Consider the following 23611-nt stretch of genomic DNA (forward strand, 5'->3'; position numbering starts at 1 on the left):
AGGCAGTCAGGTCCTTTCTTCAGTTGGAATTCTAGTTTCTAATGATCCAGTTATATATTTCAATACATTTGTATAATTTCTGAAAATTCCTTAACCTTTTCATAAATCCTGACATAGCCAAAAGTGGGCTTGCAATATTACCCTAAAGATTCATAGAACACAGCTACACCACTTTCTCCTTTAGCCAAGTTTTTCCTGAAGAGTTTTAAATAATCATGGAGTATATAGATTCATTCCTTTGTAGCTGTCATTCCACAGCTATGTTTACTAAGAAGTTATCATAGTATGGAAATAGTACATAGAAGCTCTATGAGGAAAAAGAACACACATTGAGATTTTCCCAGAAGGTGCTTCCATAGAAAATAAGACGTTAGTATTCAAGGTATTTTTTGTGCCCACGACTGATGAGTTTTTTGGTTATTCCCAAAAAACTATGCTAAAGACAATGGTCCTTAAACACAGTGTATTAAAAATATCTGATTAATCCATATATGTATTAATGCTGAAAATCACTGTGTCCTTCAAGAAATAGATGAGTATATCTGACAAATAGGCGTCTTGGTATAAGATCCATGTGTCAGGGTTAAGAGTTTTGGTAGGGCTCATCTGAAGACAAGATACAGAACAGAATCACAAAGTATTAACAGGTGTACTTTTTTTTCATTTCTCAGTTTTCTTTAACAGTTTAGATAGGGAGAAAACAGACAAAATAAAATTTAAAATATGTCAATAAACAGTGTTGATTTCAAACTTAAATGATTTAAATGTATCAAAATAGGAAAATACGATATAATTTAAGAAAATATTTGGTCACAAAACTATCCTTAACCAGAGAAGTGAAGATTAAGTTAAAAATTCATAAAATAGGGGCATCTGGGTGGCTCAGTCAATGGAGCATCTGACTTTGGCTCAGGTCATGATCTCATGGTTCGTGGGTTCAAGCCCTGTGTCAGGCTCTGTGCTGACAGCTCAGAGCCTGGAGCCTGCTTCAAATTCTGTCTGTCTGTCTGTCTGTCTCCCTCTCTCTCTGTCCCACCCCCACTCGTGCTCTGTCTCTCTCTGTCAAAAATAAACATTTAAAAATATTCATAAAATACACTTTCATGGAGATGAAAATCTAACTGTAATATAAATAGCATAGGCTTTTTCTGTTGTTGTTGTTGTTGTTTTTTTCTGTGATATTCTAACTTAGTTAGAGATAATAGAATTTAATTTAATTAGGTATTCCCAACTCATAAGTCTTTACCATGAATCCCATCCATTTAACTTAAGAACAAGATTTAATCTTTTTAATGATTTTTGTATTGAAATATTTTGAACAAACAGCCAAATTCAATGAGCTAGCACTTTTTTTTGCCCTGAATCCGGTAACAAGGAGCAGTAAATTCCAGGCCAGTTTATATGCAGTTCCATTTTGTATGTTTCCAGCCAATTTTTCATTAAATTACCATCAAAATGGCACTTGGGCACCCCGTGACTTTATTTGTTTGATATTTTTTAATTTATTCATTAAAATGTGTTTCTGAGTTTTTATCATTAGCCAGATTATGAGTATAGATGAAGCAGCAACATGTCAGTGGTATAAAACGATGAAATAGAGAAATCTGAAGAGGAGAGAAAGTACAGGCAACATATGTAACATTCCTCTCTTTGCTTCTTCCATTTTGCATGTTTCCACAGTACTGTAGGGATCAGACAAAAATTTGATTTATGGCTTTTTTCAAATTTTGGCTGCTAAAATTTACCAACTGCTTTGAATGCCATGAGTACTAAAAGCATTGAAAGGATGCTCAGTTGTTTCTATGCTGTGAATTTTAGAGCCTATTTATATGAAGATGATAAGAAATGGATAATTGTGCATAACAAGACATTGTGTGGGAGAAACAGTGAAGACAGAGGTTTCAGACTTTTTTTTTTTTTTTTTTAATCATAGCCCTTGGTCTTTGAGCATCAGAAGACTTTTAAGTAAGCTCTATTTGTCCCGATAGTGGGAGAAAGTCCTACCAGGACAGTTCCCTGGCTTTCATGAGTAGTTTTGGTGATTTTACTTCCACGTGGACTCCAGAGGGGAAACACTAAAAATGAACAAATGGCATATTGTGTCATATGGAAAAGTTGAAAATGGTGGTTTATAATGAATTTTCTATAAATAAGTATCCATACATCTATCAGGAACACTCTTAAATAATGAAGGCAACTTGAAGTTCCATGCACTGGAATTGGAGGAAAGACAATGGTTCACAACGCTGCATTTTCTTCACTGAAAGCGAATGACAGAAAACATAGCTTGTGGCAGCCTAGGAGGCAAATACCTTATTTACAGGAGACTACGTAATTGTTTTAATTCCATTTACCAAGCCTTTCACGTTGACATTTTTCGTGACAGAAGCCAGATGATTTAGGTAAATAGGTGTATGTGATGGATATTTTGAAGAGGTTACCTGACTTGTACAAATATATTTAAATTAAGGTGTTGATATGACATTGGGAATATAGGTAAAAAGAGACATTATCTGTTTTATTAAACCCCTGTTAAGTTTTCTTTAAATACTAGATTACAATGTCAATGATTTACTTACATGGATATTGTTCCTGTTTTCCTCCTAACACAATTATATTAAATTTTAATGACATCAATTGTAATATCTAACTGGTATCTGGAAACTGTGGAGAGCCCAAAGCTTTTATACAAATTTATATGTATAAAGCTCTCACTGATATACTTTGCCAGTAGATATTTTACCTTGAGTAGTCAGCTCTGCAAATCCCTTCCCACAAAAGATTAAAAACATCCTCCTATTACATCTAGAGATTTCTTTTTGTTATTCAAAGCCATGAATAAATTTAGGAAAAATGTGTATGATTTTAATGCCTTAAACCAGAAAGCTTCCTTGATTCCTATTAAAAAATGGAATATTTAATGTTTTCCTTCTTCTGTGGTACTTTTTTGATATTGTAGCAAAGAACAAAAAAGAATTCTGAGAACATATAAAACAAAAAACTGTGTTTGAAGTATTGTAATAAAACAACCTTCTTCCTTTAATGCTAAGTCCCTTTTTAATGAAGATCTTCTGGCAGCTCTTGAATGTATAACTAGTTTATATCATGGGATGAAGCTGTCTGTTCTGATGATTGACATGAGCCCACATTACAATGTGATTCTGAAAATTAGTCCATAGAGGTCCTTTTCAGGTACTTCTCAGACTGAGAGCTGCCCTCCAACTACAGCAGAGCCTTTTTAACCCCACTCATTGGTATTCTAATCTGGAAGTGCTGTCCTGCCTTTTAAATAACTCAGGCATTCAGGCTCGTACCCCCCTTGACACATTACTTAGCCAAAGGATTCAAATGAGATTCAAGAAACATGCAGTACAGCACAAAGGGATTGGAATATGCACAATTAATAATCACACAGTTAATTCATTTTTAATGCAGGGAGAATTTCTGAAATTTCACATTGAGATTTGTAACACAAAGTAGTAGCTGTCTACCCTGATTACTTTTCCAAAATTCTACAATATAAACACTATACTTAAGTAATTATTTTTATTTTCAAATAGATTTTCCTGAAGGTGTAGCTTTAAGTAACATTAAGGTTATGACACAAACTGATACGATTTGAAAATACGATTCCTTATTGTCCAGGTATTGCACAAATGAATACCCACACTAAGAGTTTTTACAAGAATGGGAAGCAGGTACATCTCTCATTAGGAAGGGTTGTGTTGGGGTTTTGATTATCTTGGGTCAAAGCCAGCCAAGTGTGTTACACAATGCAATGCTTTGTTTCTCTCATTGTTTTTTTTAGATAAATGTATTCTTACATATCCTACGCTAAACACATTGCTGCCTACGGTTGAGAGGTGTGTATATATAGCTCATTGCAATAAGAACGTTGGTAGAACTACAACAGTCTTAAAGTTTTAGAGCTACAACCAGGAGTATAACCAACCATTGGGTCAATAACTAGTTGCTAGTTTCTATGTATGAGTAATCAGTAAGTGCATTTATTCACCATTTGCACATTGCATGTCTTCTACAAGCCAGATACTGATGAGGAAAATAGTGAACAGGAGAGACAAAACTCCCGCTCTTATGTAACTTATATTGTAGTATGTAGATAAATGGATAGGACACATTCAGAGAATGATAAGTACTATGCAGAAAAATAGAGCATGGTAAAAGGATGGAGTGATAAAGGAGTGGAGAAGGGGGGAGCAATCACTTAGCAGGTGAAGTTTGGGTGAGAGCTTTAATGAACCATGAGAATATGGAGGAAGCATATGAGACAGAGGAATGAGCAAGAACAAAGGGCAGTTGATCTTCTCAGGTTTGAAGAAACCCAACATGGCTAGAGTAGGAATTGACTGAGCAGAAGAATTGTCTCACAATCAATCTGTTCATCCTTTTTGGACCTAAATGAGACATTAGAGTGGTCTAACTTATTGCATAATCAATTTTGATCCACTGTGCTTTTCCTTACAGAAATATCCTAGGAGCGAAGGAGGAGACAACATACAGAAAATGTAGTTAAGGTATGACTTTGTAGGGAATTAGATTAAGTGGTGACATCTCTCTTTTAAAGCATTTGATAATAATATCAAACAGCTGCATCGCACCCTGGGATAATTATTGGGTAGCTTGTAACTTCAACATTATCGTGTATTTTTAAATCATTTATGCTTTACAGTGATTTGTAACCATACCAACAGAAGCTTCAGAGGGAAACTGATTTGTGCAATTGAGCCAGCCATCATAGGGTATTTGTACCAGTACTTTCCCAAAAGATTCAATACTGCTCCATTACCTTCCCTCCTTCCTCCTTAAACCTACCATTCTCTAACTGTGAAGTCAAAGGAGGAAATCTATTTTCGTGGGAACCAGGCTGTGTCCAAAACTCTAAAGATGGTCGGTGTATCCCATCTATATGGAATAGTGGAATTGCATGTTATATAGCTTTTTTGGTGTGCACACAAATGTCTTCAGGCTTTGTTTCAGAAACTATTTCCAGCTAGGGATCTGATGCTAGCTACCAATTATTTCTTGAATCTATTTACGAAAAGTACAGATAGATGTTTGCATATCTGCTTTAAAGTTTTCTAGGCTAATTCAATGCTGGCTGCCTTCTTTCTGTTCTATTTTCCATTTTTCTTCTATCTTTTCCTTTATTTCTTTTCTTTACTTGTGAATCACTGGGATTGGCACATGACCTTAACCTGGACCACTAATGCTAATTTTTAAGCATGACTAGCTCTCAATTTCTAGACCACAGAGAAAGATAAACTATTTTATTTGATGTCTTACTTTTACTAGTGTCCTGAAAGGTGAAATCATTCATGCATAGGTAATTGCTCTAGTGAGTTTCCTTGATCTGTGTGTGTGATTGTAATTTATAAATACCAATTGGGTAATTGCTGCGAAAGTTTTAAAAGCAAATGTTTCTAATGTGTAGTTGACACAATGTGTTCCCAATTGATCATATTATTTACAATATTAATGAACCTGATATTTTTCTCCCATCAAGGGCAAGATTAGGTTTACCTAATGCTCAGCCGTGTGACTGGTGCACATTTTTGCCTGGGAGGAGATGGGGAAGGAAGGTTAGCTCTCTCTACTATGTTATCGTCTGCAGATCTATGCCCAACCCATATGCTGGTCTGGTGCACAGAGCTCAAATTAGGTCACAATCATGAATACCTAGCATACAAAAGTTGAGAGATTTTTTTTTTTTGGTATGAAACTCTCAACATCACTCCCCTTTTACAAACTTGAATCTTAGAAGATGGCAAAATTCTGCAACAAGAAATACACAATACTCCCATATTCATTATATCTTTCAGAAGATTAATCCATTAAGAATTGGTGCGATTAGTGGTTTACAAGGGAATAAGATAAAATCCTTTCCACAGAAGGTTTGTACTTGTAGGCTATGTCAGGCCTAATGTCAAAGAGAACATTTATATTCATGAATTTGTGCTTGTCATTTTCATTGCTAAATATTCACAACTGGATAATACAAAAATGAAAACAAAACAAAGAAGAACAAATAGTAAAAACAAAAACAAAGCTCTATTGCCTAACTGGACGAATGGTCCATTTGGAGAGGAAATGAGGACATTACCTCAATGTCAAGAAGCAGATTTAAATAATAGCCAGTGTAATTGTAACCTTTCCTTTTGGAAGGCACTCCCACAGGCCTCCAAAATAAGAGAGAAAAGGGGGGATTTCTGTGGCTCTATGTGGATGTTTAATGCTCTTTTTCTCGGTCTCTACATAACTCCAATTAGAGCTTGGGAATCAAAGAGTAGACCCAAAAAGTATTTCAGCCATGTGGTTTGCCTAGCCATTCCTCAAGTGTGCTTTGTAAGAGCAGATCATAAATGCCTAGGGAAGCAGAGTGAGAACATCTTTCTGTTGTGATATGGGGGCCTCAACCCAAAAATGAAGGCAAAGAGGAAGCCAATAGTCTTGGAGGTCTTTAGAGTAGAAATCTACCCCCTCTCTCTCCCACATATTTTTAAAAGAAAGAGCTGAGTTGAATAAAAACGGGCCTCTATCATGCCAGATATAGAAAAGAGAAAGAAAAAAAAACTATTTGGATTTTTCCAGTTTTAATTGCTCTACCATTGTGGAGAAATGTTGTCTAGAAAGACAACACAACTGCACTGGTTGTTTATATTCAGGCTAAGTAAGGATCACTTTTAAGTGTAGCCTTCCTAATTATCACAACATATTTAATAATGCATAGGCTCACAAATGAGCTGGCAGAGCATACAGATTAGAAGGGAATCCATATTATAATTAAATCCATTTACAGATCTCTATCCAAAGGAGAACTGCATCATGAGAGAGTAAGGATGTGTACTATCACCCTCCATGTACTGATAAGGACTCAGTGGGGTACAGAAGACGAACACATTTGGGTGAGAAAATGGAGACTTTTTACCTAGGGATGATGTAATTTTTCTGGTCATTTTTTATTACCTTGTCCATTCTTTCCACCTCTTCATTTGCTAAAAAGAAGACGACGGTAGGACAGTTCACAGACATTTTGCTAAAAAGAAGAGGGCAGTAGGACAGTTCACAGACATTTATTTTCTGGTCCTCTTTATATTTATATTGCGTTTATTTTCTGATTCTCTTTAGATTTATATTGTCATTTCTCCAAAGATCTCAAAGCTTATGAAAAAATAATGAGCATCGCTAATAGGAATTCAAAGGAAGAAGGAGAACAACATGTCAGGATACGAGTAGAAAGGCATTCACCAAAGTACCTGACTGAAAAAACAATCATCTTTTCTCAGCATTGAGCCATTCGCTATTCTGATTTCAAATATTTTAATTGAATTGTTTAGCCTACACACTCCAAATCTTAAACATTTCTGTGCCATCAGTGCTTATCTTTGAAATGAGAGCAACCATGCCTGTCAGGACGGGTTCTAGGTAGTTGGAGGCTGGTTTGTGGTTCATTGCAACTGTTTAGCAATGCTTTGATCATCAAGTACTTCTCTCCAGCAACTCCATATTTATAGCTGCTTTTGTGGCTTAGAGCAGTGGTAGCAGTAGCCTCTTATTACCTGAGAGGAATATTAAATTAATAATTTAGACTTTATTGATACATTAATTAAAATGCATTAAATAATTAGCCTTATTTAACAAAATACTAGGTACGACAGTATTTGTGAAAAAAATAGAATCATATCAATAATTCAAATTTCATGTGACCCACGGATGCCTGGGTGGCTCAGTTGTTAAGCATCTGACTTAGGCTCAGGTCATGATCTCATGGTTTGTGAATTTGAGTCCGGCATCTGGTGAGCCCGAGCCCTGCTTTGGGTGAGCCCCGCTTCTCTCTCTTTCTCTCCCCTGCTCTTTCCCTGTCCCTTTCTCACTTGGGCTCCCTTTCTCTCTCTCAAAAGAAAAAGAACAACAAACAAAATTCAGGTGACCTCATTCTTTTCCTATACATACCAAAAATAAATAACACATAGGCACCATAATATTTTAACAATGTTTTTCCATTTAATTTGTAGCATACATCTTTATTGTGATTCTTTGTGCCTGCCTGAGATTTAAGAGCCGTTATCTCATGTTATTTGACTACTAAGGTAGTATTCAATTGTTTGATCCATTTTCAGATGATTTTGAATGTAAATGGTACATAAAGGAGTCAGTATTATCTTTGGATTGTCAAGATTTCTTTCCTTAGCAGAAATTACAAGTAGTACCTGTTGCTCACATTTAAAAATCACCTTGATTTGATGGTACTCTTGGGTACAATTCCCACTCTCCCATCTTGGAGATCTTTTTCACTATAAATACATTTTAAAACACAAAATGAGGTGATCTGGCCCATTTTGCTATGTATATAATTTAACCTTCAAAGGATTATGGTCTATGGAGCAAACAGGTTAATAGGAAGGTTTTAAAAAGACATTTTTTCATCTGATGGGACATAATCGTACCTAAGGAGCTGTTATGGTCCATTGTATAAATCCTTCAAATTCATGGACTATTGGCCCAAAACACAGTAATGGATCCTGTAGAGACTGAAAATCTATCATGTTAATATAGCTGCTGCATATATGGAGTATGAAGTTTATTCTCCCATCCACGCCTTGGGAGCTGTGTATGTAATTCACATATTAATAGGCTTGATTCCTAGATGGGATGCTTTGCTAAGCCCTTTACACGGGAAGTAAAAAATTCTTCTCAGGATTTACATTGAAACCAATGAAAGTAACATATTCCTGTAAAACACTGCCATGTCTAACAAAAATATTTGCTTGTTCAGAATTCCCAGAGGAATCACACCACTTCATGTTTGTAAAGCAACAAAGAGCTTTTTTAAAGTTGTTAGTTTACAAATCAGCACCTGAAAAAATTCAATTGTATCCAGCTGAATGCCAAGGTACAGTACCTTCAAAACGCCTTTCATTGATGTTGGCAAGAATGGTTTTGTTCTGAACACATATGTATATTTCTCCTCTTATAGACCAAGGGCCCTTTTGGAACTCCTCAAATGCACTCTATCACAACTTCTCAGTTTCTCCTTAATCTTATTTTCTTTGTCTCCCCACAGAGCTATAAAAGCAAAGGCTATTGGCAGCACTATTTTATGATCACTCAGAATACAAATCTGCAATGTCAGAGAACCCTTGATCCGAATCTCTGTTTCTGTCCTGAACTGCACAAACATAATGGGACTCACAGGCTGGGGCCAGTGCAGGGTACAAGCAAGCCTATAAGGCCCTTCTCCACCCAATAGGCCCTGATAGAGTGGTGGTCATAGATGATGGGTTATTTCTACACAGTTTTACTCTATCTAGAGGGGACAAAGGAATTGAAATAATGTCTTTCCTCTGTGTTAACTATGTTAACCCATTTTCCAGACATGTATTATTATCATTAGTTTCAGTGCCAAGTCTGACAAGTTTTCAATTTTTGAAATTTATCATGACAAGGGCTTGGCAAGTACGGGTCTTCGTTACCCTCTTTACCACCCTCCGTAGACTCTATCACTGACACGAGGGACTCTTAAAGGAGTCAAGTGAAGCCCCTTTCTTTAACTTTCAGAATGCTTCTTTGTTGCAATTCCCAGGAATTGCCAAGAAAAAAACAAAGATATGCCCAAACAATATTATTTCAATGCTGAAAACGTCACTGGCTTCAGAGAATATAATGGCTATGATGTTGACTGCCATATAGGATGATGGTCTACAACTGCTGATTGCAGCTGATAGGTTCAGGGAAGGACTCTCTTAGCCCAAGTAAAACAAACTGCAGTCCCTTCTCTAGCTACTGGTCTGCTGGTTACAAATAACTGTCCAGCAGTTTGGGTACTTCACCCACGCTGCACCCATCAGACTCTAACATCATTTTAGAAAAAAAAAAGTGTCTGCAAAATCACTTTCTCTCTGGGAATTTGATGCTGTGCTTTATACAATTCAGGAGAAATCAACAGCCATCTTTCCTGCTCAGAAGACCAGAAGAACAGCAGCAGTTGGTCTGCAAAGAGAAAGAGAAGATTAAATCGGATATTCAAAGAATGGAAGCCAGATATGAAGGGAGAATCCTAATGATACTTGTGTCCTTGAATGCAATTGTTACTTTGTCCTTGATTTGTGAAGATCAGAGTATCCTTAAAATGAATTCTTCTTGTCTCTTGAATCAAGATTTGGATTTGATTTTTGTTACATTTAATCTAAAGTCTTAGTTTATATATATTTCCTAACAACAAAATGTACTTCTAAGTAATAGAAAAATACAGCTTGTTTTATAATAATTGCATAATTTGTTCTATTTGGAATAAATTAATGGTTGCAATTGATTTTAAACACAATTTCAGAAAAATATAGACTGCTTTCCAAGTTTTAAAATGGTTTATGCAGTATATTAAGTTGGGTCTTAAGTACAGAACACTTTTAAATTCTAAGGTTAAATTAACAACAAAAGCCTAAGTTTTACATTTTAATCATGTTTAACTATATTGACTTTGTTTTTTGTTGATGCTAATTTTGAGCTTTAAAGAAAATTTCAACAGCCTTCAAAGCACTGGGTCTTAAAAGTATTTACTGATTGAATTTATTTTGGGGGTATAGGTGAACCCAGAAGTGTTCCATGCCCTGCGGTTTTTTTTTTTTTTTTTTTTTTTTGGAATGGGATAGGGGTAGGTAAATATGGGAACAAAGTGAGAGATGCAGTAAAATGAAATGATCATAAAACAGATCACTGAGGACAAGTCTTCTGTTGCAGGGCATGTAAAGAGTTTTGCATTATGGTCTGGATGTAAGACCACCCCTCAATAACTGTCTGAGCAAATGGAGGTATATCTACCCCCCTGTATCTTTTCATAAGCACATTTAAACTTGAGATCGGGAGATTTCAAAAACAAAATTTAAAAAGGAAAGAAAAATAACGTAATCCTTTTATTAATTATGGATCAGAGATTGATTGAATACTATTTAGATTTCTTAGTCTGAATGACCTATATTGGCCAAAAAACTTAAATTGAGGATATTGACTACTGGTTCTGATTTATTATTACCTAGGTCATTTTCACAGGTTATTTAATTTCATTAAATTCTTGTAATATAAGCTGATTTCATGTGAACGTAGAATCTTATTTATTGGTTAATGAAAATGATTTCATAGAAAGTGTTCTCTAAAATTATACTTTATTTTTCAATAGAGAGAATTTGTAAAAATTATTCAGAGCTATTATTGTCAATAAAGCATTCTAAGTCACCCTTCTCACATGGTTCAAAGAAAAACTTTTTTACATATGTGGTAAAAATGTAGAAGTAACAACTAAAATAATAGACATGGAACCTATAGCTTCCAAGGATGCAGAGAGGAAGGAAAGGAGAAATCAACCAGGCTTTTTATCCAACAAAGGCAGGAGAGGAGAAAATTATGAAATAAAAGAAAGCATGGCAAATATAAAAATAAAAACGTAGGAATTATTTCAAATAACAACCATAAGACATGTACCTAACATTAATACATGTAATTAACAACCATAATACACACAATAGCTTACACCCACTGATTAAAAGTCTGAAACTTTCAGATCAGAGTTTGAAAATTCAAACCAGGGGTGCCTGGGTGTCTCAGATGGTTGAGCGTCTGATTCTTGCTTTTAGCTCAGGTCATGATTTCATGGTTCTTGAGGTCGAGCCCTGCGTTGGACTCTGTGCTGGCAGTGCTGAGCCTGCTTGGGATTCGCTCTCTCCCTCTCTCTGACCCTCCGTCACTCATGCTGTCTCTGCCTCTCTCAAAATAAATAAATAATCTTAAAAAATAAAAAATAAAAATCCAATCCAATGATGTGAATGAAAATAAAATGATATACCAGCAAAACAAAAAAGAGAGTTAATGAAGAGATATTAATGTTAACAAAATAGGAAACAAAGCAAATGCATTAATAGAGTTAAAGAATAACAGTAAGTTTACAAAAACCAATTCACCAAGCAGATATTAAAAAATTATGAATTTGTGTGCACCTAAGAATGTAGCCTAGAAATAGGTAAAAGAAAATGTGACAGGGGCACCTGGGTGGCTCAGTTGGTTAAGCATCTGACTTTGGCTCAGGTCATGATCTCGAGGTTCATGAGTTCAAGCCCACATCGGGCTCTGTGCTGACAGCTCAGAGCCTGCAGCCTGCTTCAGATTCTGTGTGTGTGTCTATCTCTCAAAAATAAATAATTAAAAAAAAAAGAAAACGTGACAGAATTACAAAGATAAATTTGACAAATTCAAGTAATAACTGGAGATTTTAGATAAATAATTTTTAAGGATGTGAATTATTTATCATTATCAAATATAATGATATCCAATATGTAATGTATATAAATAAGATAAAGTATATACAAAATTCATGTTTCACAAAATCTTATTATGACATAAAAGAACACTTAACTGGGGATAATTCCATGGTCACACATGGGAATGATGTCAAATATCCTCATATTAATACATCTGTAAAGTCAGCGGAATTCTAATCAAATTGTTTTTATGGAGTTTGATGAGCTGATTTTAAAATGTGACTGGTGGAGTAAAGGTTAAAAATTGCAAAGGTTAAGATACTTTGATGAAGAATGGGATGGACAACACAGAATGACTCACCAAAGTAGATATTGGAACTTAACAGCTATAACCATTAAGAGGACGTGGCAATGGCAAAAGAATAAGTGAAACTAAATGGAGACCCCAGAAAAGACTTGTAACAGCAACAATAGAATATGTAAAACAAAAAATGGTCATCTGAATATTAAGTCATAAGTTGGGTTTTTTCCAAAGCAGAAGCTAGCATGTTTTAGATGCAAGATGTTTTTAGAATCAAAACTTGTAAAGATAGGAAAGAGAAAGAAATGGGATTGGGCAGAGAGAGAGGTCAAACTGCCAGGTAGGTGAAACAAAACCTTGGCCAACTGTTACGGGTTGAATTGTGTCTACCTCCTCCCTCTAAAAAGATGTTGAAGTTCTTGACCCCCAATAACTTTAAATGTGACCCTATTGGAAAATAGGGACTTTGCAGATGTAAGTTAAAGTTAAGTTAAAATAAGGTCATACTAGAATATGATGGGTTCTTAATCCAATATGAATGTTGTCCTTATAAGACACAGTCATGTAGATATACAGAGACATGGGGGGATTCCATGTGGATTTGTAAACCCAAAGTGATGCATTTATAAGCCAAGGAGTGCCTGAGGTGATCGGAAGCTAGGAGAGAGGCCTGGATGAGATTTTTCTCAGAGTTTTCAGAAAGACCCAACTCAACTGCACCTAAATTTTGGACTTGTAGCCTCCAGAACTGTGAGACAATCCATTTCTATTGTTTTAAACAACCCCAGGAAACAAATATACCAACTGAGCATGGATCTTCGGGGCAAGAGTTGACCATCAGTGTGTTGTGTTGGGCTGAAGTGATCAGCCTTTATGCCTTGGTCTTGCTCGACCACAGGTACTCTTGGAAGAGAATGATCTTAGGCATGGCTTCTGAGGCAGACCCTGAAGGACCTGACAGCTAGGAGGCTGCTTGTAGTAATTCTTTCTCATTCCAGGAGATGCATCTCTGTGTCTATAACAGACAATTCCTTGTACTACTTGAATCAATTTCTCTGTTCATAGAGTGTCCAGCAAGCCTCTAAATACTGGCATATTTCTTTTTCTCCAGTGAGCAATTTCTCACATAAATAATTCAGTCCCTTGAACACTTTCCCAGTTCTGCCACACAGGCAGGCTAGGTCTTATGGCTCTTTCGGAATATAGTCTCAACCCTCTCTTATCAGACTCAATATGTCTCTAGTTGACTCAACTTTACATAAGATGCAATAGCCAAGAGGGGCAATGGTGGCAGTTCCTGAGAGGGACCTTGATGACTTGTAGGGGATAAGCCTCTCCATTGCCTTCCAGTGTAGGGTGACCATTGTTCCTTGAAAAGGACAGATAAAATATTCCTACAGACTAAAAGCGTTCAAAAGAGGCTAGAAGCCAAAAATGTGGGGGGGGGGACACAGAGATAGTTTCATCTCTAGTGTCAAGGTCTCAGGATTTTTCCCTGATATTGACATTACAGACCTGCCTTGGTTTGGAGGCTGAACTGTATTTGAGGTTCAGCTGCTCAGAATAGTGCATCCTGAGCTTGGTTCTCAGCCTTCTTTTCCCTCTAGTTAGAGGTGATGGGAGCTTCCTTGTATGCAACCAACAAGGCCTTTTGCATTTGACACCTCATCACTCTCTACCATCTGTTTATCATCTCTCACAGAGCGTCAATAGGGCTTAACAGCAGCCATCCATCCCATTATCTGTATACCTACTATTTTCTTCCTACATCTTAAACAACTGAGACATCCTGTGCTCTTACTCATTCTCTTCCCCCTGAAGAAGTTTTAACAATTGCAAGCCACTGCCAGTGGCTGTCTGTGTTCCATCTACCAACAGTGATGAGTCCTCATGGCAACCTGGTAATGAGTGATCAAATTCCCAAACCCCATTTTATTGTGAGCTTCCTCCCAATAAGAACTGTCACTGGTTAGGTTCTCCACAAGCCAAAGGGAGACAGGGTTTGGGAAGCAAAATGTTGTTTAGGGATCAACGTGGGTTAAACAAGGAAGAATAAATTGGAACTGGGTCAAGGAAAAAGTTGCAGTGATGTAGGCCTGTCAAAGCCATGGCCTGCATTGGCAGGGACACATGAAGCACAGATTGCCCTTTGTAGCTTCCTGTGTTGGTCCAAATGGCCAGATCTTTCCATTTCCACCTCATTCTGTCACCTAAACTGGCTGCCCCAGGAAAGGTATAACCTTGTGAAAGGGCCCTCCGAGGCTGAGACAGACCATTAAAAGGGTTAACAGCTGGAGACCATACACTGATAATACTCTCCATAGAAAAAAGGAAGTAGAAAGAACTTCCTTGAAGGGAGATCTGCACAGGGCATTTGTGTATCTACCACATTACATAAGATAATTTATGGGGTAAAGGCAACACTTTAACCAAAGCAAACTTATAGCTGGCATTTCTTTCATTTAAGAAAGGATGAAAATATATGAGTCATAAAAGTTATGTTTCTATCTATCTATCTGTCTATCTATCCATCTATCTATCATCTTTTATGTATCTCTATCATCTATCTAACTATCCCTCTATAATATATCTATCTCATCTATCTGTATATTAGGTGAACAATGAAATAATTAATAGAAAGCAATATAGAAGGAATGGCAATTCAAATATCCATGGTAGCAAAATTGACTCTTTAGAAAAACAATAAATGTTGATATTCAATTTATGACAGTCATTCAAAACTTTGAGGTAATTAAATGTTAAAATTAAAACAGAAAGATGAAGAATATTTTAGTATAACTGATCCTAGAGTAGATTTGTAGCATCTAAAATGGAATTGGAGTAAACATTTAACTACACTACTTAATATAATTATGAGACCCTATATGTAAAAAAAAAAATCAAGAATTCAGAAATGAAATAAAAATAAAGTAAATAATATAAGAAATTATGAAAATCAAAACATCATATTGAAGTTAGTGTAATTCATTGTTAACTTTGTAACTATTGAATACATCTTCAAAAGTTCTAAAATGAGGAAAAATTGACATGATTTTAAAAGTCAGAAAGCATTTGAGAATTTCTTGAATGTTTTTTTTGGGAAACCTCCGGATATACTACCCTGAAGATGGTAATTCATTCTCCTTCTCTCTCTGCTTCTTTTCTTCTCTCTCTCTGTCTCTCTCTCTCCCCTTCCTCTCTTTCTTCTGTAAGTAGGTAGACTCTTACTTGAATAAGACTAGTTTCATTTAAAAATTTTTTTGATTATTTATTTATTTAGAGAGATTGTGAGAGAGCAAGCAGAAGAGGGGCAGAGAGAGGGAGAATCCCAGACAGTCTCACAGAGCCTGATATGGGGCTCGAACTCACCAACTGTGAGATCATGACCTGAGCTGAAACCTAGAGTCGGATGCTTAACTGAATGAGTCATGCGGGTGCCCCAAATAAGACTAGTTTTTAGGGGCACCTGGGTGGCTCAGTCTATTAAGCATCCGACTTCAGCTCAGTTCATGATCTCGTGGTTGGTGAGTTCGAGCTCCCCGTCGGGCTGTGTGCTGACAGCTCAGAGCCTGGAGCCTGCCTCAGATTCTGTGCCTTCCTCTCTCTCTGCTCTTCCCCCACTCATGTTCTGTCTCTCTCTTCTTCAAAACTAAACCAACATTACAAAATTAAGAATAAAGACTAGTTTTTAAACATGAAAGTGACAAAAAGAACCGAAAAGAAAAATCAATACATTTGAAGTGGTCACCAAAGTATAGGAGAAACCAGAGATGGTGATGTGACAAGAGTGACAGAGCAACTTTTAATTGTCTTAATATGCAAGAGTCTCCAAATTCATAACAATAATAAAACCCAATATTATAATGAGAAGACATAAGTTAATAATAAAACATTTTATTTTCCTTCTCTTATTGTTGTCGGTATATTTTGTCGTCTCCTATTTTAGGCTAAATATTACACCACATGTGGTCTCCAGTTTTGTATTCTGTGTTACTTCTCTGACATCGTTTCCCTATTTTCACCAGAAAAATGGCAAACTATTATGAGCTTTTAGTCTAAGGTAGTGTTGTGACTGCTCGTCGATTAATGTTTAAATTTGAACTAATATTTAGAGCTGCGGCAAGTAACGCAGTGTCAGGGTAGACTTGTACCCACGTGTCTTGTTCCGTGTAATCATGGCGACATAAGCACATCTAAATGGTCAGGAACAGAAACTCTTAATTCGGGGATCAGAAAGCACCTTGTTTGAAGTGCCCAGATAACTTCGAGGTATGCGGTTAATTTCTTAAACACTTCCTTTCACTTTGCAAATTCAGCTTGGGATGACTACTGAACAAAAGCTATCATCTAAATTACGGGACAGCAATAAAGCCACTGGTAGCAAAGGGACCTCCCGTTCTATGCGCTATGGTACATTCCAATACGTACATGAGAGGAACGTCAGGAACTCTTCAGACCTTGGGCTTGTTCACTTGGCTTATAAGTCTTGCAGTGTGTTCCCTTTATTTCTTGTCTCCTCACACACAGAAGCAGCTAAAGCACTTTTTATCTGGGCATAATGCCAGCTGTCCTTTCAATTGCTTCAGAATAAGCTGGTTGTTTCTAAAACATGGCCCCTCGGTGGGACCCAGAAGCTAAGCCCATAGGAGTCCCTCTCCTACGGGGCACTGAGCACGAGCTCCTTCATCCTGGCTCTTCCCAGACTGTGGTCGTTGATCTTGTCAGCCTAATGCTCTGCTCTGAATTGTCTTCAGGATGTCATTTTCCACTGACTGCAAGGAGCTTACGTGCTGTTACTTATTTGGCAATAAGGTCGTAAGCACATTTTGCCTGTCAAGCATATGTATGATCAAAAAGGTGTGCCCCCTGCTCATTTATGTTCATGCTGTAAATCTGCTTTCTTGGCCTTCGAGCTGATCTCATCAGGAGGAAACCTGGAGCAGCCCTTCCAGACAGTTATATTGAGATTGTAACCCTGTGTGGCGTATTGGCCTTTTCTTTTGGTGTCCCAGGGCAGAAGCACTGCATCAGCAGGTTTAAATAGACAGTTACTGAGATCAACAAGATCTCCTTTTGCAAGATGTCCAGAAATTGCCTACCTGAAATATTAAAAATGGGGTATTTTCATTGGCCTGGTATGAATCTTTTACCGTTGTGGTTTCTCTTTCCCTTCTTGGTATTTGTGGGGGGGGGGGGGGTGGGGTGGGGAAGGATTCGCGCTGAAAGGGACAACCTCCTTCAAAGTGGTACCTGGGCCCTGATGTCTGTTCTTGTATGATGCATCCTCAGCAGCTCAGACATCGAGACCTGTGGTGCTGCAGATCAGAATTTTTTGCTCTATGGAGCGAGCGGCTTTGGGCCGTGTCAACTTAGTTCAACTGAAACCTTGTTCCTTGGAACTGCCTTTCCCAACGATGGTGGCTTAGCCTTATCCACAAGAGAAATCTGTGTGCAAGAGTTGGAAGCCAGAAGTAAGGGCATGATCATTGCTACCCTCTGAACACGTACGCAGACACTGTCGCAGCTCACACATATCGTCCTGATCGCGACTCATCTTCCTGGCATGGAGCAGTAGCTGGGCCGCTAGCTCCTCCAGCTCCTCCAGAACCTGGTCTTTTAGCATCGCTGAATCCTGGACCTGTGGGTGGGGAGCTCCAAGGTGCAGAGAGCGCCAGCTTCTCCTGCAGATCACCTGCATCATTGAAGCTGGAGGCAGGGAGGGACAGGTGTGAGTTCCAATTTGTCCTGGCTCTCTGCCACTTCCCATCCGTTATTAATTCCTCGTCTGCCCCTCTGATATCATGCCCAGAACCAGATACACAGGGCTTAACGTGCTTCCAAAGTGCCTAAAATTCAGTCTCTAAAACAAACCCTTTATTCTGTATTACTCATCGCGTTTCCGTGTTTCTGGATAGTCTGTAACTGATGTACTATTGGTCACAGCTCCAGTCTGTGCATAAGAACCGGAAGGGCAAACATATTCCTCTTTCCTCATTCAGTGGATGAGCATGAGACTTTTTTCTTTTCCTTGATTGGGAAGATGGTAAGATTTTAATCCCTAAGTGTTCTTGTCCCTCCTGCGCCCTTGTGCTTCTGGTTAAGTAGAGACAGTAACTATTAGTCCCTTGGTGAATAAAATGCCAAACCACACACGACACCCACTTTGCACTCCCTATTAAAATTTCACAGGTCAAAAATCCAAAACCCACTTAATAAAAATTTTTCTTCATCATAAGTGACAGGAGAGAACAGGTCAATCTATGGAATAATGGAGCAGTAATTAGAAACTTTGTAGTTGATAAAGTGTGACTGCTAATCAATGTTTGGCTAATTAATCAATATTTTAATCATTAGACCTTTTAAATTTGTTTTAATGAGCATTTCCTCTAATTCCCCTGATCCCATTGCTTCCAATGCTTCTATTATCACTATTAAAGAACAAAGCAAGGATTTGTCTGTTCAGTGTCCAGCATCTCTAAAGACTTTGTAGAGTAATATACCTCATGTACATCAAGATATCCAAGAATGCCCAGATTTAGGTGATTAAACAAGAAAGGTATAAAGTCACCACATTATCATGGAACATTTGCTTAATGGCAAAAAGTTATGATTTAGAACATCACATTAAAACCATCATAAACTTTCCCTTCTCAAAGGATGTTTGGGAGATTGTGTGCCTTTCCTTACTGTTAGGATTGGACAGTGTTCATGAATGCTTACTGTCTCCTAGTTCAAAGTCCATATTTGTTTTCATGCTGTGTTATAAACTTCAGTTGGCAAATATGACCTTGTTTTCTTCTCCTTTTCTTCATTCTCTTCCTTCTTTTGCCCCTTCTACCTCTTTCCACCTGCTCTCTCTCTCCCTCCTCTTACCCCTCAACCTTCTCTCATCTATACCTTTATACTACCCACCAACCACCACAGGAACAATCGCATTTTAGATTTATAAGAACAATGTAAGCAAGAACAACATACATGACTCTTCCTCCCTGTTCTTTGATGGGAAAATCAGTGAGGTTTAGAAAAGTTAAGAGATGTAACCAAAGGACACACAGACTAAAATGGAACCCAGGTCACTTATGTGTTCCTTTTCCATATTCAGTGTTCTCCCTAAAATTGACTTGGAAATTTACTTGAACAAGAGACCTTTCCCAACAAGTTAGACGGATAACATCTCTCATTTCCCCACAGCCTTTGTGCAGCAGCTACCGTTTCCCATAATACTCACTCTAAATCGATGTCACTGCAAATAAAAATGTAAGTAAAGAAAGTGGTAGGGAGTGTTTCTGTATGTGCCTTTAAGACTTTCTTAGGAAAATGTCATAAAGGCGTCGCAGCAGCTCAAGCTGGGCACCTGTGAGAATATGGGCTTATGGTGTTGCAGATCTTCCCAAAGGACATTGTACGCTGTGTTAGTAAGTGGCAGTGCCTGCCATGAACAGAGCGGGGGGATCACTGTGGCTGTACAGGCCTCAGAGACTCTGGAACACTAAATATTAAACACCTCACCATCCAAACATACGATGATGTAATTTTGCCTAATGTGCTTTTCGATATCCTAATTATGCTGGAAATACAGGACATTTTGTAAATTATTATGGCCACTAATGGAAAACACATTTAAATATTTGATAAACAGTATAACTGGGTTTGCTCTGGAATTTTGGCTAAAATGTGTGGTAGTCCATAGAGGTATTTATTCACAACATTCCCATCCTCCTCTCTTTCTAGGCACACGGTAGCATTACACGGCCCACCTTTGAAGCAGGTGCAAGCATCGATTTGCTTAGGCCCAAAGTGACAAACGTCTCCTCTGGGAAGAAGACTTGAACACCAAAAGGTGATCTCTCATCTTCTCTTACCTCTGTTGAAGAGGTTGTGGAAGATGAACCCTCCATCAGCCTGGGTATCTGCATGACTACGGGGAACCCAGGGACCCCTGCAGACTGGCACTGGATGTGGGCTGGACATGTAGCATCATAGGAGGCATCGCACTTGTGCTAAGCCTATCTGATGGATGAAGCATGTTTTGGAAAGGTTGTAAGGTGTTTGGCATTGTGCTGTACAAAATTCTTCCATTTCAACTCACTTAGAATAACAGCCCTGTGCAGTGTCGTGAGAATGGTATATTCTTCTCATATCTAGGTATGATGAGCCAGGGAGCTTGATCTTATGTGTGGCTTTGGGCAATCAGTCTTATTGTTTATGACAGTACCTCACAGGAACTATTTCACGTCAGGACCACAGTTTTTATTGAACAACTTTAACTCCTCCCTCTTATTTTAGCTACAGACTCCAATTCTCTTTTACTTTGCTTCATATTACCCAAAGTTCAATATAGCTGGTGTATCTATTAGCAGTGAAGAAAATTCATGGAGGCAGTTATAAAATTCATACAGTTATATCAGGATTTATTTATATTTTCTGAGTGAGGAATTAACTGGCCATTTTCAGGGGGAAAATCTCATAAACACATCTTTATAATAAATTTTTCTTTCTATTACCTATAAAACAGCAAAAATGCTATGTTCCAGAAGGAAGGCTTGAGACTGACATTTAGTGTTCGTATTTTTATCATTTTGGCGTGAGTCTTAACATGTGTGTCTTAAGTCAATTAGTTAGCATGATATTTTGGCTGTCTTTGCTGAATGAGATCTTCTGACATACAAGGCCAGGAATTCTGGAGGTAGGCCATTAAGATCCTGAACCATCAGACAGTAACAGATTTTGGGTTTTAGCAGGTCAAAAAATAACACCACTGTTCCCAACCTGAGATCAGAACCAATTTACAGAGAATGATATAGGAGTCAGACAGTTTGAGATCAAAATGTCAGCTTTATTACTGATAAAAGCCATAGTGAAGGACATAGCTCAGATCAGTCCTGATAGGCTTGCTAAAACTCGTCTGAATTGAAGTCACTCCTCTTTCCATTACTACCAAACAGACAACAAACAAAAGCCTTGCCAAGCACAATGGTAGCCGCATGGCTTGCTGGACCAACTCTATCACATGACTGATGGCAGGTGAGGATCCACCTTCTCTGTAGGCTGTCAGATTCCAGAGAAAAGCAAAGGGACAGATGATAGTAAGCAGATCCAGTTCATACTTGCAAACCAAATTAAGTCACTCCTCTTCTCTGAGGAAAGGGAATGTAAGGTGTGGTGAGTGAACATGACTCTTGGGCAGAGTTTCTCAGCCTCAGCTCTATTGACATTTTGGACTGAGCCATTCTTTATTGCAGGGGGCTGTTCTATGCATTGTAGGGTCTACCTACTAGATAGCGGTAGTGCCCCCATAAGATGTGACAACCCAAAATATATCCACATATTGAAAGACCTAAATGTGAAACAGGAAACCATCAAAACCCTAGGGGAGAAAGCAGGCAACAATCTCTTTGACCTCAGTCACAATAATTTCTTACTCGATACATCTCCAAAGGCAAGGGAATTAAAAGCAAAAATGAACTATTGGGACTTCATCAAGATAAAACGCTTCTGCACTGCGAAGGAAATAATCAACAAAACTAAAAGGCAACCGACGGAATGGGAAAAGATATTTGCAATTGACATATTGGATAGAGAGCTAATCTCCAAAATCTATAAAGAACTTATCAAACTCAACATCCCAAAAACAAATAATCCAGTAAAGAAATGGGCAGAGGGCATGAACTGACATTTTTCCAAAGAAGACATCCAGATGGCCAACAGACACATGGAAAGATGCTCAACATCACCCATCATCAGGGAAACACCAAACAAAACTACAATGAGATACCATCTGACACCGGTCAGAGTGGCTAAAATGAACGACTCAGGAAACAACAGATCCTGGCAAGGATGTGGAGAAACGGGAACCCTCTTGCACTGTTGGTGGGAATGCAAACTGGTGCAGCCACTCTGGAAAAACAGTGTGGAGGTTCCTCAAAAAATTAAAAAGAGAACTACCTTATGTCCCAGCAAAAGTACTACTAGGAATTTACCTAAAGAATACAGGAGTGTTGATGCATAGGGGCACACATACCCCAATGGTTATAGCAGCGCTTTCAACAATAGCCAAATTATGGAAAGAGCCTAAATGTCAATCAACTGATGAATGGATAAAGAAGATGTGGTTTATATATATAATGGAATACTATCTGGCAATGAGAAAGAATGAAATCCTGCCATTTGCAGCAACATGGATGGAACTGGAAGGTATTATGCTGAGTGAAATAAGTCAGTCAGAGAAGGACAGATATCATATATTTTCATTCATATGTGGATCTTGAGAAACTTAACGGAAGACCATGGGGAAAGGAAGGGGGAAAAATAATTACAAACAGAAAGGGAGGGAGGCAAATCACAAAATACTCTTAAATACAGAGAACACACTGAGGGGGGGATGGGCGAGAGGGGAAAATGGGTAATGGACATTGAGGAGGGCACTTGTGGGAATGAGCGTTGCATGTTGTATGTAAGCCAATTTGACAATAAAATCTACTCAAAAAATGTCAATCAATCAATCAATCTTCAGTAACTTCAAAAGAGCCAATGAAAAGAAAGATATACAATCTGTATCAGCCTTTGGACGAAATAAAAATTGTTTTTTTGGAAAAAAAACCCAAAAAAACAAAAACAAAACAAAACCCCCAAAATATATCCAAATATTGCCAAATCTGGAGCGGGAGGGGTTGGGAATATAAAATTGCTCCTGATAAAGAACCACTCTCAGGGACTTCTTTTACTTGGAAACATGAAGAAAAATCAGTAAGAATTCTCCACTAATAAAAACTAGCATTTCAATGGAATAAACCCCTAGATTTTAAATTCTCTGACTACTTATTCGAAAAGTAAAGCCTAGGTAAGTGCCTTTCAAATTGGCAACACAATAATTTCTAACTAATGATAACTCAGGCATTATCAGAAAAGAAGTCGATGTTACTTGCTAGGAATAGGAAAAGTTATCATTATTTCTGCTGATCAGAAATCACAAATATTCATATAAATATTATTAATAAGAATTAGCCGAAGAAAAAGACAAAAAAGAAAAGATAAAAGTGGAAGG

Source organism: Panthera uncia, assembly GCF_023721935.1.
Source record: "Panthera uncia isolate 11264 chromosome C1 unlocalized genomic scaffold, Puncia_PCG_1.0 HiC_scaffold_3, whole genome shotgun sequence".
In the NCBI taxonomy this organism is placed as follows: Eukaryota; Metazoa; Chordata; class Mammalia; order Carnivora; family Felidae; genus Panthera; species Panthera uncia.